The 17,500-nt window shown below is 38.3% G+C and overlaps 1 protein-coding gene across 1 annotated transcript in view; it reads right to left on the bottom strand.

Annotated features, from left to right (window-relative positions):
- Cdyl2 (chromodomain Y like 2) overlaps positions 1-17,500 on the bottom strand; it is a 192,378-nt gene that overhangs the window by 161,505 nt on the left and 13,373 nt on the right. The window lies entirely within an intron of this gene.

The raw sequence follows: 17,500 nt of genomic DNA, 5'->3' as shown, positions 1-17,500 counted from the left end.
GCAAGAAATCTGGAAACTGGAAATCAATGGAATAGAAAGAAAAAAATTAAAAACCTCAATGAATCTAAGACCTGATTCTTTAAGAAAATAAGATTGACAAACCTTGGCCCAATGCACCAAAAGAAAGAGAAAACCCAAATTAACGGAATCACAAATGAACAGGGAAATATTGCAACACCAAAGAGATTCAGAATATTATAAGGCAATTTAAAATACTCTGTTAAGCTTGAAAACCTAAAATAAAAAGATGAATATATAGGTTCAGCTAAATTGCCAAAATGACACCAAGTAGAAGTAGACAAAAACTTAAACAAACCTGTAACCAATGAGATTGAACCAGTAATAAAAAATCTTCCAGCTTAAGAAAAAATATTCCAGGGTCAGATGAATCCCCAACAGAATTCACCCAGTTTCAAAGAAGATCTACCCTCAATCCTTAAATCATCCAAAAAATAGAAACAGAAGGAGCACTCCCAAGCTCCTTTACAAAACCCAGTATCACCTATATCAAAACTGAGCACAAAAAAATAGGCCAATATCCCTCGTGAAAATAGTCAAAAATGCTCAATAAAATACTTGCAAACAAAATACAGACATATTTTGAAAAGATTACCCACCATGCCCAAGTTGAATTTATCCCTAAAATGCAAGGATGGTTCAACATAATCAAGGCAATAAATGTAATAAACAATATTAGAGACAGAAAGCACACAATCGTCTCAAAAGACACAGGAAAAAGTCTTTGACAAAATTCAACATGCCTTTGTGGTAAAGCTTATAGAGAATGTAGGACTAGAGGGAACATACCTCAACATAATAAAATCTATATATGAAAAGCCTACAGCCAATATTATCCTAAATGAAGAAAAGCTTTAAGCAATACCAATAAATTAAAGAATGAGACAGGGATGTCCACTATGCCACTCATTTTCAATGCTATGCTCCAAATAGCAGCTGGAACAATAATTCGTTTGAATATGACATACTATACATTAGAGGTCCTTCTACTAGAAAACTTCTAGAAATGATAAATTCATCAGTGTGGCAGGTTAGAGGATCAACTTGTACAAATCAATAGTTTTTCTACACAACAACAACAAACATACAGAGAAACATGTCATGGGCATACTCCCATTCACAACAACCTCAAAAACTCCTAGGAATAAGCCTAACCAAGGAAGTGAAGGACCTCAACAATGAAAACTTTAAACCTCTGAAGAAAACATAAAGAAGGACACTGGAAAATGCAAAAGAATCACAAGCTCATGGACTGGTAGAATTAATATTATGAAAATGAACATTTTACCAAAAGCTACTCAGAGATTCAGTGCAATCCTAATCAAAATCCCCATCTTATTCTTTTTAGAAATAGAAAAAACTATACTAAAATTCATATGAAACCACCAAAGACACTGAATAGCCAAAACAATCTTGAGCAAGAACAATGCTAGAGGGATTGCCATTCCAGATCTTAAGCTACATTACAGAGCCACAGCAATTTTAAAAAATGTGGTACTAGCACAAAAACAGACATGTAGATGAATGGAACAAAACTGAAGATGCAAACTTGAGTACATATAGCTTCAACCACTTAATATTTGGTGAAAATGCCAGAAACATAAGCAAAATAACCTAAAGCAACTTCAGCAAATGGTGTAGGGACAACTGGATGCCCATATGCAGAAGAATGAAATTATCCCCGTGTCTATCACCTTGCACAAAAAAAACCTAACTCCAAATGTATCAAAGGCCATTAAACCATAAAACCTGAAACACTGAAACTGATAGAAGAAAACATAGTCAGTACTCTACGTGATAGAGGTGTAAATAAGACTCCATTTTCCCCAAACATAAGGCCAACAATTGATAAGAAATACTTCATAAAACTAAAACTGCACAGCTAAAAAAAATCATAAAATTAAGAGGAAGCCCATAGAATGGGAAAGAATCTTTTCCAGTTATGTATCTGATAGAGGATTAATATTCAGATTATATAAAGAACTCAAAAAGTACAGAACCAAGAAACAAAATAGTGACTGACCCATTCAAAAAAAATGGGCCTGGGACCTGAACAAAGAATTCTCAAAACAAATAAAAAATAGTAAGAAATATCTCAAAAATGTCCATCTTCCCTAGCAATTACGGAAATGCAAATAAAAACAACTTTGAGATTTCGTCTTACCCCAGTCAGAATAGCAAAGACCAACAAAGCAACCAACAACAAATACTGGAGAGGGTTGAGGAAAGGTGAATTCTCATTCACTGTTGATGGGACTGCAAAGTGGTACAGTCATTATAGAAATCAATGTGGAGAATTCCTAAAAAGCTAAAAATAAATCTACCATATGACCCAATTATACCACTCTTAGACATATATCCAAAGGACTCAACATTTTGATCAGCCACATTTATTGCTGCTCTATTTATAACAACTAAGAAATGGAAACAACATAAATATCATTAAAACTGACAATTCGACAATAAAAAGTTGGTACATATGTACCGCATTTACATGGAGTATTATTCAGGTGTAAGAAAAAAATAAAATCATGAACTTTGCAGGTAAATGAATGAAACTAGAAAAGGTCATATTAAGTGAAGTAACCCAGACCCAGAAAGACAAACGTTGGAAGCGCTTAGCTTCAAATCTTCAGATGAGAGCACATATACTGGAGTAACTGTAGAAATCAGAAGAGTAAAAATGAACTACTGCCAGCATAGGCAGAAGGGGGAACAATAGAGAGAGAAATAGCAGGGTACAAATGATCTGGTTGGGGAAATGAGGCTCCCATTAGGACTTGGGGAGAGTGCTATATGAAGAAGAGAGGAGGGTAAAATAACAGTAAAGATGTCTGAAAAGAGTCATAAGAAAGCAACTATTCCTACCTACCTAAAAAACTGTAAAACATGTAAGTCTCTGTATACATACAGTTTAAATGAAGTTTTCTAATCTGGTTTGACAATTCTTCCTCCAAGAGCCAAAGACAATCAATCTAACACAAATGCTAAGACCATACATAAGCAGCCCTCTTTTTAATTGCTAAGTCAGGGTTGTCCAATAGATTCCCAAAATATTTCTGGCTATTGATATGCCCTTGGTTGTTTCCAGAAGTAGAAAGTAAGTCTAGACTCTCTGCTAGACAGAGAGTCTAGAGATGAAACACCCGAATGCATCCTTCCTAAGGAAGAGCTTCCATGGTACCAGAAGGCACCATGAAAGCTTCTAACAAAGGCGAAAAAAACAACAGTCTTGCACAGATACACTGCCTATGAACCATAAGAATGACCAGCATTGCACAATAACCCTTACGGGGAAGTAAAGACATTCATAACTTGGTGGTAATCAAAAGCTCTTTAATTGGACTTAAAACCTGTTCAACAAGAGGGAACCTATGTCTGGTACTGGCAACCTACACAACTACCCTGGGTTGGTGAAGTTACAGATCTTAGAGGAGAACCTATGACCACCACTTTACTAAAACAGCATAATCCTTAACTATATTCTAAATATTTGTATGGTGGTTAGAATAAGAATGGCTCCCATAGGCTCATTTATTTAAATACTTAGTCATCAAGGAGTGGTAATACTTGAGAAGGATTAGAGGGTAACTATGTCCATGTTGCCTCCTACACTCCCTCCCTCCCTCCCTCCCTCCCTCCCTATGAGGTCTGTGGATCCAGATGTAGGACTGTAAGCTACTTCTCTAGCACCATGTCTGCCTGCATGCTGTCATGCTCCCCACCATGATGATAATGAACTAAACCTCTGAACTGTAAGTGAGTCAAAATAAATGCTTTCTTTTATAAGAGTTAACCATGGTCATGGTATCTCTTCACAGCAATAGAACACTGACAAAGACTATCCTTGTGCCCACAGGTAAGTATAATCTTCATCCCTCATCAAGGAAACTTCTCTTTGCAACAGACAGAGACCATTACAGAAAACTACAACCAATCAAGATTCAGACTTATGGAGCCCAGTCCCAATACATACATCTAGAAAATAATCCCTACTCAAAGGATCAGGGAACATTGCAGAAGAGAAGGAAGAAAGATTATAAGAGCCTGAGGATCAAGTAGTTTGCTATGAAACTGTCTCCTCGTAACATCAGAAGCTACACCTGTAAAGTCTCACTGACATAACTGTCTAAACATGAACTGAGCAATGACAACAATAGGCATGCCAGAGCAGACAGTGGAAAGACCACTGGTCCTTTACAAAGAACTATAAGTAACTAAGTAATGCTGGGAATGGGATAAATAGTCTTCTCCAAGGAAGAACACACCAATTGGTTATCCAGGACCAAATAGTTATCCTTGAATACTTACATACAGGTAATATTATACAGACTGAGCAGGTTATATTTAAGTATATATATATGTATATATATGCATGCAACAATAATTAGTGAAAAAAGAGGCAATGAACTTTAGAAAGCAAGAAAGGGGTGTATGGAAGGGTTTGGGGGGAGTAAAGTGAAGGGTAAATGATGTAATTATAATATCAAAAATAAAAGGAATAATAACAATAAATGAAATATGTATTTTTAAAGGAAGACACTATGAACAACTGTAAACCAAAAACCTGCATAAACTAGAAGTATTTCTACAAATATACACATGATCAAAACTGATTTTAAAAATAAGAAGAATAGAAAACTTGTACTGGACTTCTGCCCAAGTTAAGGTTACTATTGTTGTGATGAAACACCATGACCAAAGCAACTTGAAGAAGAAAGGGTTTATGTTACTTATTCTTCCACATCATAGGTTATCACTGAAGGAAGCCAGGACAGGAACTCAAACAGGGCAGGAACCTAATGCAGGAGCTGATACAGAGGCCATGGTGGGGTGTTGCTTACTGGTTTATTCCACCTGTATTCTTATAAAACCCAGAACCACCATCCCAGAAGTGACACCACCCAGCACTGGGTTATCCCCTATCAATCACTAATTAAGAAAATACCCTACAGGCTTGTCTACAGCCTGATCTTATGGGAGAATTCTCAAATGAGGCTCACTCCTCTCTAATGACTCTAACACAAAATTAGGCAGCACAACTGACACTTTGTCAGTTTCATACACAAAGCCATCACTGTAACCACAACCTTTCCTTTCTTGTTTATCCCCAAGATCACACATCAATATAATATCACAAAACAAAACCTTTTATAAATTTTAAAGTTCCCAGTCTTTACAAATTCAAACAGTTTAAAATTCAGTTTATTTAAAATCCAAAATGTCTTTTTAAATCTAAAATCTCTTTTAAAATTCAGTCTCTCAACTGTGGGTTCCTGTAAAACCAAAATTAATACTGTCTTACTTCAAGAGGAAAAACCAGGGCACAATTACAATCTCAACAAAGTAAAACAAGATCTAAAAGAATAGATAACTCAATGTCCAATATCTAGGATCCACTCAGGATCTTCTGGGTTCCTCTCCAAGAGGCTTGAGTCACTTCCCCAGCTCTGCCCTCTGCAGCACCCACAGATTGTCTTCTAGGATAGGGCTGGCTCTATTGCACATCAGATGATATTCTTGGTGGTCATCTTATGGTACTGGCATCTCCAAAACGCTAGGGCCTCTTGAGGCAGATGGTCTGCACTTTCACCAATACCCTCTTCTATACCCTCTTTGGGGACTCTGCCACACAATACCAAGTCTCAGATGCTCTCCATGACTCCTTCCTGCCTTCAAACCAGTACTACCTGGGTGACTCTTACACTATCAAGTTTGACTACAAGCACAAGATTCAACCTTGGTCACCTCTGAACACAGCTTGCATGTACTGACTCTAAAGAAAGACTTCCTAGAAGATTTCACCTCAATGATGCTGGTCTCTTCTTAATCACCACTGATTTCTCATTAATTAGTATCAAATGTCCCATAAATCAAAAAGATTATTTCAGTAGCCCTGGCATCTTATTAATCACAGCTGATTGTTTAGCCTCAGCTAACCAAAATGACATATTCTTACCCCAAAATAGTCAACTACCATGGTAAAGTCATTAACAGACACTGAAACTTCTTAAACTAGGCCTCCAACATCTGCATTGCTCTCAACATTTTTATCTTCCAAGATCCTACAGTACTGCTCACCAAGCATTGAACACTCAATGCCTTTTCTTTCTCACCCAAAGTTCTAAAGTCCTTCCACTGTCTTCCAAAAAAACATGGTCAGGTCTGTTACTGCAATATCCCACTCCTGGTACCAATTTCTGGCCTAGATATGGTTGGTATTGCTGTGATGAAATACTGTTACCAAAGCAACTTGAAGAAGAAAGGATTTATTTGGCTTACACTTCCACATCATAGTTTATCATTGAAGGAAGTTGGCAAAGGAACACAAATGGGGCAGGAACAGGGATGCAGAGGCCATGGGAAGGTGCTGCTTATTGGCTTGCTCCACATGATTTATTCTGTCTGCTTTCTTATAGAACCCAGGACTGCCAGCCTAGGGATGGCTCCACCCACAATGGGTTGGACCCTCCCCCATCAATCACTAATTAAGAAAATGTCCTTCATGGTTTCATACAACCTGATATTATGGTGGCATTTGCACAATTGAAGATTGATCCTCTATTAGATGACTCTAGTTTGTGTAAAGTTGATATAGAACTATCCAGCACAGTTTCTAACATGCAAAGGAACTGAGTTAATCTCCAAAACCTCCCAACAAAGAGATGATCAGAGTCAGATGGCTTCACTGGTGAATTCCACCAAAGAATAACACCAACCTTCTCAAACTTCCACAAAATTAAAAAGCAATATGTTTACAGTTTCACTTGATGAGGCTATCACTGGCCTGAAACCAAAGACAAAACAAAGATATAAGGAAAAAACTATAAGGCAATATCCCAAAGATTACAAAGAAAAAATCCCCAACAAAATCCTAGCAAACTAAATTCAGCAGCATATCATAAGCTGTATGCATCATGAAAGAGAGGGATTAATCTCAAGGATGTTTGGACATAAAAATATCAATAAACATTACTAAAGCTTAAATCACAAATCAAGCCCAACACACTAAGAGTGGGAGTCTTCAACACCCCACTCTCACCACTGGACAGGTCTGCTGAACAGAAACTTAACAGAGAAATTAGGAAACTAGCAGATGATATGACTCAAATGAACTTAACAGACATCTATAGAACATTCCATCCAAACACAAGAGAATATACCTTTTTCTCTTTTTCTCAGCACCTCATGGAACCTTCTCTAAAACTGACCACATACTTAGTAGCAAAGCAAACCTAAACAGATACAAAAAATTGGAATAACCCCCTGTATCTTATCAGATCGCCATGGCTTAAAGTTAGAATTCAACAATACTAACTGCAGAAAAATCCACAAACTCATGGAAATTGAACAATGCTCAACTGAATAACCACTAGGTCAAGGAAGAAATAAAGAAATATTAAAGACTTCCTAGAATCCAATGAAAATTCAAGCACAACATACCCAAATTTATGGGTATGTTAAAAACAGTGCTAACAGAAAATTTCATAGCATTATGTTTCTACATAAAGAACGTGGAGAAATCTCACACTAAGAACTTAAAAGCATAACTGAAAACTCTAGAACAAAAAGAAAAAACGCATCCAGCAGGAACAGACACCATGAAATAATCAAATTGAGGGCTGAAATTAATAAAATAGAAGCAAAGAGAACAATACAAAAAAATCAATGAAATGCAGAGTTGGTGGAAGAGTTTGTTATTCAATAAAATCAACAAGACAGACAAATCTTTATCCAAATTAACCAAAAGGCAGAGAAGGAATATCTAAATTAACATGATCTGAAATGAAAAGGGGGAAATAACATCACACACTGAGGAAATTCAGATAATCATTAGGTCATACTTCAAAAACCTGTACTCCAAAAAATTGGAAATTTTAAAAGAAATGGACAATTTTCTGGATAGATACAATATACTAAAATTAAATCAAGACCAGATAAACAATATAAATAGACACATAACCCCCAAGGAAATAGAAGCAGTCATCAAAAGCCTCTCAACCAAATAAAGCCCAGGGCCAGATGGTCTCAGTGCAGAATTCTACCAGAATTTCAAAGAAGAGCTATGACCAATACTCCTCAATTTGTTCCACACAATAGAAACAGAAGGAACACTGCCAAACTATTTTTATGAGGCTAGAGTTACCCTGATATCCAAACCATACAAGGACACAACTAAGAAACAGAATTACAAACCAATCTCCCTCATGAACATTTACTCAGAAATACTCAATAAAATACTGGCAAATCAAATCAAAGAACACATCAAAAAAATCATCCACCATGATCAAGTAGTTTTCATCCCAGAGAAGCAGGGATGGTTCAACATATGAAAATCTGTCAATGTAATCCACCATATAAATAAAAGAAAAAAACACATGACCATCTCATTAGATGATGAAAAAGGCCAACAAAATCCAACACTTTTTCATTAAAAAGATCATAGAGAGATCAGGAATACAAGAAACATACCTAAACATAATAAATGCAATATACAGCAAGCCATCAGCCAACATCAAACTGAATGGAGAGAAACTCAAAATGATCCCACTAAAATTAGGAACAAGACATGGCTGTCCAATCTCTCCATATCTATTCAATATAGTACGCAAAGATCTAGCTAGAGCAATAAGATGACAAAAGGAAGTCTAAGGGATACAAATTGGAAGGGAAGAAGTAAAACTTAACACTATTTGCAAATGATATGATAGTATACATAACTTACCCAAAAAAATTTACCAAGGAAAACCTACAGCTGATAAACACGTTCAGTAATGTGGCAGGATACAAAATTAACTCAAAATAAATCAGTAGTACTCCTATATACAAATGATAAAAGGGATAAGAAAGAAATCAGAGAAATATAACCCTTTATAATAGCTATAAATAACATAAAACATCTTGGGATAACTCTAACCACACAAGTTAACCAAACCAATGTCAAGAACCTTAAGTCTTTGAAGAAAGAAATTGAAGAAGATATCAGAAAATGGAAAAATATCCCATGCCCTTGGATAGGTAGGATCAACATAGTAAAAATGGCAATCTTATCAAAAGTAATCTACAGATTCAATTCAATCCCCATCAAAATCTCAACACAATTTTTCACAGACCTCAAATGAATAATACTCAATTTCATATGGAAAAACAAAAAACCCAGGATAGCCCGAAACAACCCTGTACAATAAAAAAACTTCCAGAGGCATCACCATCTGTGACTTCCAGCTCTACTATAGAGCTATAGTAATAAAACCAGCTTGGTATTGGCATAAAGACAGACACATGGATCAATGGAATCAAACTGAAGACCCTGATACTAATCCTCATACCTATGAACACATGATTTTTGACAAATAAGTCAAAATCATATAATGGAAAAAAGAAAGCATCTTCTATAAATGGTGCTGGTATAACTGGCTGTTCACATGTAGAAGAATGCAAATAGATCCATATCTATCCCCATTCACAAAACTCAAGTCCAAATGGATCCCAACATAAATCCAGCTACACTGAACCTGATAGAAAAGAAAGTGGGAAGTAACCTTAAATGCAGGGGTACAGGAGACTACTTCCTAAATATAACACCAGTAGCACAGACTCTGAGAATACCAGTAAATGAATGGGACCTCCTGAAACTGAGAAATGTCTGTAAGGCAAAGGATACAGTCCATAAGACAAAATGACAGCCTACAGAATGGGAAAAGATCTTCATCAAGACCACATCTGACAGGGAGTTGATCTCCAAAATATATAAAGAACTCAAGAAACTAGACACCAAAACACCAAATAATCTAATTAATAAATGGGGTACATTTCTAAACAGAGAATTCGCAAAAGAAGAAACTCAAATAGCTAAAAGACATTTAAGAAATTGTTCAACATCCTTAGCCATCAGGGAAATGCAAATCAAATCAACTCAGAGATACCATCTTACACCTATCAGACTGGCTAAGATCAAAAACACTGATAACAGCTTATGTAGGAGAAGATGTGGAGTAGAGGGAACACTCCTCCATTGGTGGTGGGAATGCAAACTTGTACAGTCAATTTGGAAATCAGTATGGTGGTTTTTCAGAAAATTAGAAACCAATCTGTCTCAAGACTCAGCAATACCACTCTTGGGCATATATACCCAAAAGATGTACATTTCCTGAACTATGTTCATAGGAGCATTATTTGTAATAGCCAGAACCTGGAAACAACCTAAATGCCCCCTCAAAAGTGGATGGGGATGGGAAGTGGAGGCAGCAGGAGAAAGAGAGAGAAGGGGAACTGGGGTTGGTATATAAAATGAAAAATAAGTTTTTAGAGAAAAAATAAAACAACACTGACACAGAAAGGGCTTTTGACAAACCCTATTCCTTTTCATGATATGTATGTGAAAACTAGAAAAAAAAATGAAACTCCCTCAACGTGGTAAAGGCTGAAAAACACATGGCTAACATATTTAATGCTAAAAAATGATAGCTTTTCTCTAATGATAGATTATAAGAAAACAATTTTTCCTGAATCTATCTTACACAGTATTGGGGAGTTCTGGCTTTACATATGACACCGAAACCCTGGGTAGAAAAATGGAAAAGAGACATATTGAGCTTCATTAAAATTTCTATTTTGTGCATCAAAAAATGCTTTTCAGAGATTTAAAATATAACATAAAATAGGAGAAAACATTTTCAAATTGGAATAAGTGTTTAATATCCAGAAACTCCTACTACTCAACAACTAAAAGCAAAACATTTAATTCAGAAAGTGAGCCAAGTGGAGCTAGAGAAATGGCTTGGTTGGTAAAATGCTGCTGCACACTTACAAGGACCGGAGTTCAGATCCCCACATGAAACCTGTTGCAGTGCTACACGTCCTTTATAGTTATTTTTTTTCTTTAATGGTTTCCTTTTATTGTGTTTGTCTTTTTTTGTTTTGAGATGGATCTCAGTGTACTGTTTTTGCTTGCAATACTGATGTTTAAGGTTATGAATGCTCCTCGGAGTCCTGCTTTACCCACCCATTGCTTTCTGTTTGTTCAGGTCTTTGTTTTGTTTTTGTTTTTTATTCTTAAAATTCAGATTCTGACTTCTCCTAAGACCAATTCAGACATAAATCAGGTATCCAAATAATAAAAAGTGATATACACCAATAAAGCCTACCTTTACTCTGGGTGATATATTTTAAGTGGGGAATTGAGAAATTTGTAATCTTCCCAATCTTGGTCAAAGAGGTTTCTTTTCATAATGGGTTGAGGTTAATGACTCACATCTGTTCAAAGTGCTGAGACTGAGTGACTGTTAGTGTTCAGATATAGATGGGTCATACACACCAATGTCCCTCTTCTAAGGCTTCTAAGGCTGTGAAATTCTGACTTTGAACAAGGTACACATAAATTTGCAGAAGATGGGGCTACCTGCCCAAGACCTACACAATATCAAGCTAGAAATGCTTCCAGCATGGTTGGGGAAGGGTTCATGAGGCTCCACCACCCCAGGAGCTATTGACAGATGATAATTGCTGGAGAGGAGAGGAGAGGAGAGGAGAGGAGAGGAGAGGAGAGGAGAGGAGAGAGAGAGAGAGAGAGAGAGAGAGAGAGAGAGAGAGAGAGAGAGAGAGAGAGAGAGAGAGAGAGAGAGAGAGAGCTTTCTTTCTTTGTGGTCATGTCTGATATAAGTTGTCCATGTCCCAGTAGATGGCCACACCCCCATGTACATATGAGCAGCACTAATTGAACTGATAGGGTATTAATAACATCTTTAAAAGATACATGAAATTGAGAGGAATATGGAGTGGAGCACTAGAGAGACTGGAAGGAGATAATGGTGGATGGCTATGATCAATATTCAATGTATATATGCATGAAACTTTCAAAGAATAAAAAGTTATATTAAAAAAATTTCCAGTCTTGTTGGTGTCCAAGGGCCATGCTACCACCAGAACCATGCTGATCTGAGTGGATTATGCTACCACTGGGAGCCATGGTGTCATCCTGGCCCAAGCTTTTGCCCAGGGTCATATCTGGATCCATGGTTCTGCTGCAGTTGGGATTTGTATTGATGATGTCTGTGGTAAATATTACCACAGGAGGTCATCTGAAACGTGTGTAATGAAATCAGAGAGCCATCCTGAACCTACCCTGACCTTTGCTGGCCCTGGGAGAGCTAGCTGACCCTGCCCCCTCTGGATACTGCGGCAACAGAGCTGGCCCCAACCCTTAAAGGAGAGCTGCCCTCGCCCTCTTCCCTCTGCACTCCAGAGAGATGATCCCACCCCATACCATGGGATGGGAGAGCTAGCTCTGCCCCTTGCCTCAGGGGGGCAGTCCTCGTGGCCCAGACTGGCTACCACCCAGACCCACATCCAGGCCTTGGGTTGGGCGACCCTCACAGTACCATTTATGATCTGCTACAGCATGTGAAGGGACTGGTCCTGATGCCTATGCCTACAGAATCTCTATGACACAGGGAAACAGTGGGATATCCAAGAGGAATTTCAATGAGGGTCCAGTGATGATGGTGTACCAGAAAACAGAGAGGCCTTGAACCAGACCAATGACTCACTGCAATGAACGTTTGTTAAGTAAAACTGATGGGACCAAGGGCATACTGTATGACATACCCCCATGGTTCCCAATGTCACTAAGAAGAATAAAGAGGTGTTGGAAAGGCAGGAAAAACAGAGTGGAGAGGTTTTTATTCATTTGATTGATTAATTGGTTGGCTGGTTGGTTTGGTTTGGTTTTAATTTTTCAATTTTCTTTGGGGGGTGCTGCAAGGGTGAAGGATGGATATGGGGAGACTAGGAAATGAGCAGAATTTGGGTGCATCATGTGAAATTCCCAAAAAAATAAAGAAATTATGTTAAAATACATAACTTTTAAACAAAAAATGTCCTGGGGGCTGGAGAGATGGCTCAGTGGTTAAGAGCACTGGCTACTCTTTCAGAGGACCTGGGTTCAGTTCTCAGCACCCACATGGCAGGCCACATCTGTCTGTAACTTCCAGGCAGTCCAGCACCCTCATACAGACATACGTGCAGGCAAAAACACCAATGCAGATTAGATAGATAATTTCCTGCAGTATCTACACACTAAACACTCACTGAGGATGACTACTACTGTTTGCACTATTTCATAAAAGAGGAATTATCCTCTCGACAAATTCAATTATTAATAAGATCCAAGATGAGATTTCTGCAAAGGAAGCATCATGACTCTACAGCCAGTAAGCAAAAGAAGGCTTGAACCAGCTTCCCCAAAAAGTCAGTATGGAAGTCATTCAAAAAGGGGAGCAACCCCAACTAAATGAAGAAATGCCTCAAATGACAGACTTTTCCATCGTTGCCATGTTTGATACAGAAGATAAGAATACCCCGATGAGCCACACAGCACCAAAGCATGCATCTGCTCCGAAATCTGAATCTACTGTTTAAAGAAAGAAATGAGCATTCTAAATACATCAGCTCTATGGCTCCCTTCCTCTGTCTATTAACCACAGTGTGCTTCACCATCTCCATGTCTATCTTGTTCTTCCAAGTACAAAAGGTTTTAGGTTTCAACAGACAAGTAAATAGAGTGATATAAATATCAAGACAGTGAAATCCTCCACCTTTTCTCTTATGACAGCATTGGCTTTGGACTCTATTACTTTATCTGACTTCCAATAGTTGACATATGAATTGGTATTTCCAGGAAAATCCAGCTATAGGGGTTCCCCATAATGCCAAGGCCTGTGATGTCAGTCAGGGGAAAAGGTCTCAGACTCATTCATCATCACTAAGAGACTTCGCCAGGACCCAAGTCAACACTAAGCTGCCTTGGACTCTTTCATTAAATCTTGAACGAGAACACAATAATGTCATCAAGATTTTCAAGGCAACTCCCAGAAGAACATGGGAAGACACTGCTTCTATCTCATGTGAAACACAGAGACATCAACAACACAAACAACCAGTTGTTGCATCTCAGATATTTGTCTCCTTCAATAGTCAAAGAGACTCTCACTTTTTATCACCTATTAAAGAGGTCCATTTAAGAGTAAGCATGACTTTGAAACTCTTGTCCAGCTCCAAGACTTAGTGAGCCTCTGAAAACAGGATTATACTGTCTTATTGAAAATACAATGCTCCCATTGGGTTTGACTTACAGGAAAGGGATTGTTCACTAAATTACCAACAAAGATGCAGAAGCAAAACTCTAGAGTTATGGAGAACAAAAGGTTGAACATTCCTTTTAGCCACGTGCCAACAAGGCTATAGAGATATGAGACAACTTCAACTCTCACGCACATGAAGGACATGTGCATATTAATTCTTCCATTGAATGGATATTTTTAGTCTTTTCTTGTACAAAATGTTAAAGATGGAAGACATTAGACAGAATCAAAGCTCACAATTGAATGAGAGATTCTGAAAATAAATTAAAACATTTATAATATATCCAAGCAAGTTTTAGAATGGCATAAGAATGGGATTCTGTAGGAACTCAAAGAGGAGGCATAAAACTTCAAGTTCCATTGTATAGTTTGACTTTCAACATGTCTTTAAATTCCAGGAAGATCTGGGTTATCAGGGTTCTACATAATATCCAGGGCTGTAACATTACCAAAAGTACAGGTCTAGCCTTAATCATCATCACCAAGAGAATTCATCAAGGCCAAGGTGGTTCTTAGTTCCTCTGACATCCTTTGCTAACTCTTGAGGCAACAAGGCTTTGCCAAGTGTGGCACCTAAGAAGGAAACTAGGAGGAGTTAAAACTAAGCTCCCAGGGATGGAGCATGGTTGACAATTGAGGCTGGTCCATCATCTAGAAGAATGTTAGAGGAGAGCAATCATGGATCATGGAACACTCAAGAATGGCAAGCAGCAATCTGGGTAGAACACACAGAGTAACAGCAGAAAGAAAGGAGGACAAGCCACATAGAGCTGGCATAACTCCCAAAGATACTCTGCCAGAAGATGGCACAACATGAATTTTTCCAAATCCTGGTGAGGACACCCCAGAGAAAAGCTAGCGTGAACACCTAAAAGGTTCTAGAATGACTCAAATGAAGGAAGGTATTCCATGAACTCACTGATGAGAGTGAAAAACTCAAAAGATGGATTCCAGAAATAAACAGGCTGATGATTTAACAGAGCAGACACTGTGACTGAGCAAAACAAAAGAGACTATATTTCTAACTTGGGAATGGACAAATGGGAGCTAAAATGGACACTCTAAGTTTGACTTTTTGCATATTGAGTTTAAAGGGCCACAGTAGAATTAGATGGATAGTTCTGGAGCTCAGAAGAAGAGTCCAGGCAAGTGTCAGAGACTTCAAAATCAGCGAACCAGTCTGTTTGATACAAGAGGTCAGAGGAAGGCTGGGATAGACTATTCTCATTTTGTAAGCTGCTAAGTTTAAGGTACTGACAACAACAGAAAATGACGACACACACATGACCAGGAAGTGGAAGATGCTCCAAGAATGAGATGGGGTTGCTCAAGAGAAGTGATACCCTATAACATCTCTCTCTCTATGTGTGTGTGTGTGTGTGTGTGTGTGTGTGTGTGTGTGTGTGTTCCGTGTCATATAAGCAGATGGAACACCAACACAAACTTAACATGTAGCTAACATGTCAGTACTCAGAAGCAGATATGAGTCCCAAGAAGGTAGCCAATGACAAATGATATCTTCAAGAGAGGCATAAGTGTAGCAGATGTTAATCCAAAAGGATTCAGAGAAGAAAGACTTTCTCATCAGTAAATGGCAAGAGATGGTGTCAATACAAGAATGTAACACTCAGGCACGATCTTCCTTAGGGATAAATAAACCCATCCAACAGTTGCAAGGAGACTCTCTGCTGCCAAAATAGATGTCACTAAAGGGAGCTGCCCCATCCCAGAGAGCAACCTTCAGTACTGAATGGATGGTACAGGAGTTTAAGAGCCCCATCCCCTTGTCTCAACTAGGGATGCTTCCGAAGGGCCACCATAACTTTTATAAGATCAATGGGGACTTAGCTGCCATCTTGATGTACATCACCATCTGCCTCCCCAACATCCTTCCAGGCCAGTCTCCTGGTGGTCTTCTAGAGTCCCTCTAGACACAAGTTTCTATGTTAGTTTGTCTCCAAGCAACACAATCTAGAATAGATGGTATATATCAAATCGGCCAATCCACTGAGGCTAGAGTGTAGAGGCAGAGATGACAAGGGCAGATGCAGCAAGGCATTGGGTGGCCTTTGTGTATGTTTAGTATAAAGGAACTCTGCCACATGCAGTTGACAGAGACTAGCTGCTCTCTATCCAGTTGTCGTTCACATTGATGAATGGTGGTTTGAAGGTTTTGTTTTTCCTTGAGCAACTTCTGCTACCTAAGTCTATTCAGGATCCAGTAGCAGGCAAAATCACAACTTCAATATCCAGGAGCATCTGAAGGACTCTTCTCAGGAGAGGGATGACTATACCACACACAGGTAAAAGAAAGGCAGGCATAAGATGAGCTGGAAGCACAGGCTTTCAATATTTTCAATCATTTCATTCACTGAGTGGTGACTTAAGGCTACCATGTAACCAGCAAAGTTCCACAAGCTGAGACTACAAGCACAAATGATCCAGCCATAGTCTCTCTGTCAATGATTCTGGTGTCCAGCAGAAAATAGTAGAACTCAACCATAGAGCATTTTGCCCAGTCAAAATGGATACATGACCAGTTTTTAGTGTAGATGTCTTTGCTTAGTTTAACTGACTGGTTAGTTTTCTTACCACTGACTAGGTTAACTGAGGCAAGCAATAAATTCTAGTTTAAGAGCAAAAGCTTTTGATGAAACCTCAAAATATTACCTGCCTTCCTACAGCAGCCTGTGATTCATCAGCTTCTTCCTGTGTTTGATTTGTTGGTGAATAAGAAAATGACCTTGAATTTTCTATTAAAAGTGACTGTGAGCAGTATCAAGCTAGATTTACTTTGGAATGCTTTGACCATATGATCTTGCAATCTCAAGGAATGGATCATTTTCACTGAATCCATATCTTTGTGAATGGAAATTTGTGTGTCTTTCTATTCCATGGATGGACTCCTAACACCTAACTATGGTTTTCATCCCTTCCTTCTCTCACATAATCAAGGTCCTAGATGTATCAATAAACCATAACAATAGAGAAAAAGTTCTATTTAATATGTCCTGTTTCTATTGCACAATTTGCCTACATTTGTGTCTATGTGCATTTGTGTGCCTTGTACCATGAAGGTCAGAAGAGGGAATCAGATCCCCTGAAACTGGAGTCACATTTGGTTGTAAGGCACCATGAGGGTGCTGGAAATCCTACCTCAGTACTTGTCCAGAACCCTTAACCACTGAACAACCTCTCCAGCCCTCAATGACTATTTATAAATTAAATTCAACTCTTGCATTTGCATAATCTCTATTGTTTGTTAGTAAAAGCCCTGAGACAGCTTTTAAAGCACTATGCTAAAGAACAAGGAACTAAAATCAAGGAGGAGAATTCCCTGA

This window comes from Mesocricetus auratus, unplaced genomic scaffold, assembly GCF_017639785.1.
Source record: "Mesocricetus auratus isolate SY011 unplaced genomic scaffold, BCM_Maur_2.0 Super-Scaffold_6723, whole genome shotgun sequence".
Classification (NCBI taxonomy): domain Eukaryota; kingdom Metazoa; phylum Chordata; class Mammalia; order Rodentia; family Cricetidae; genus Mesocricetus; species Mesocricetus auratus.
The sequence above is the reverse complement of the archived record's forward strand: the minus strand, read 5'-3'. Positions and strand labels throughout refer to the sequence as shown.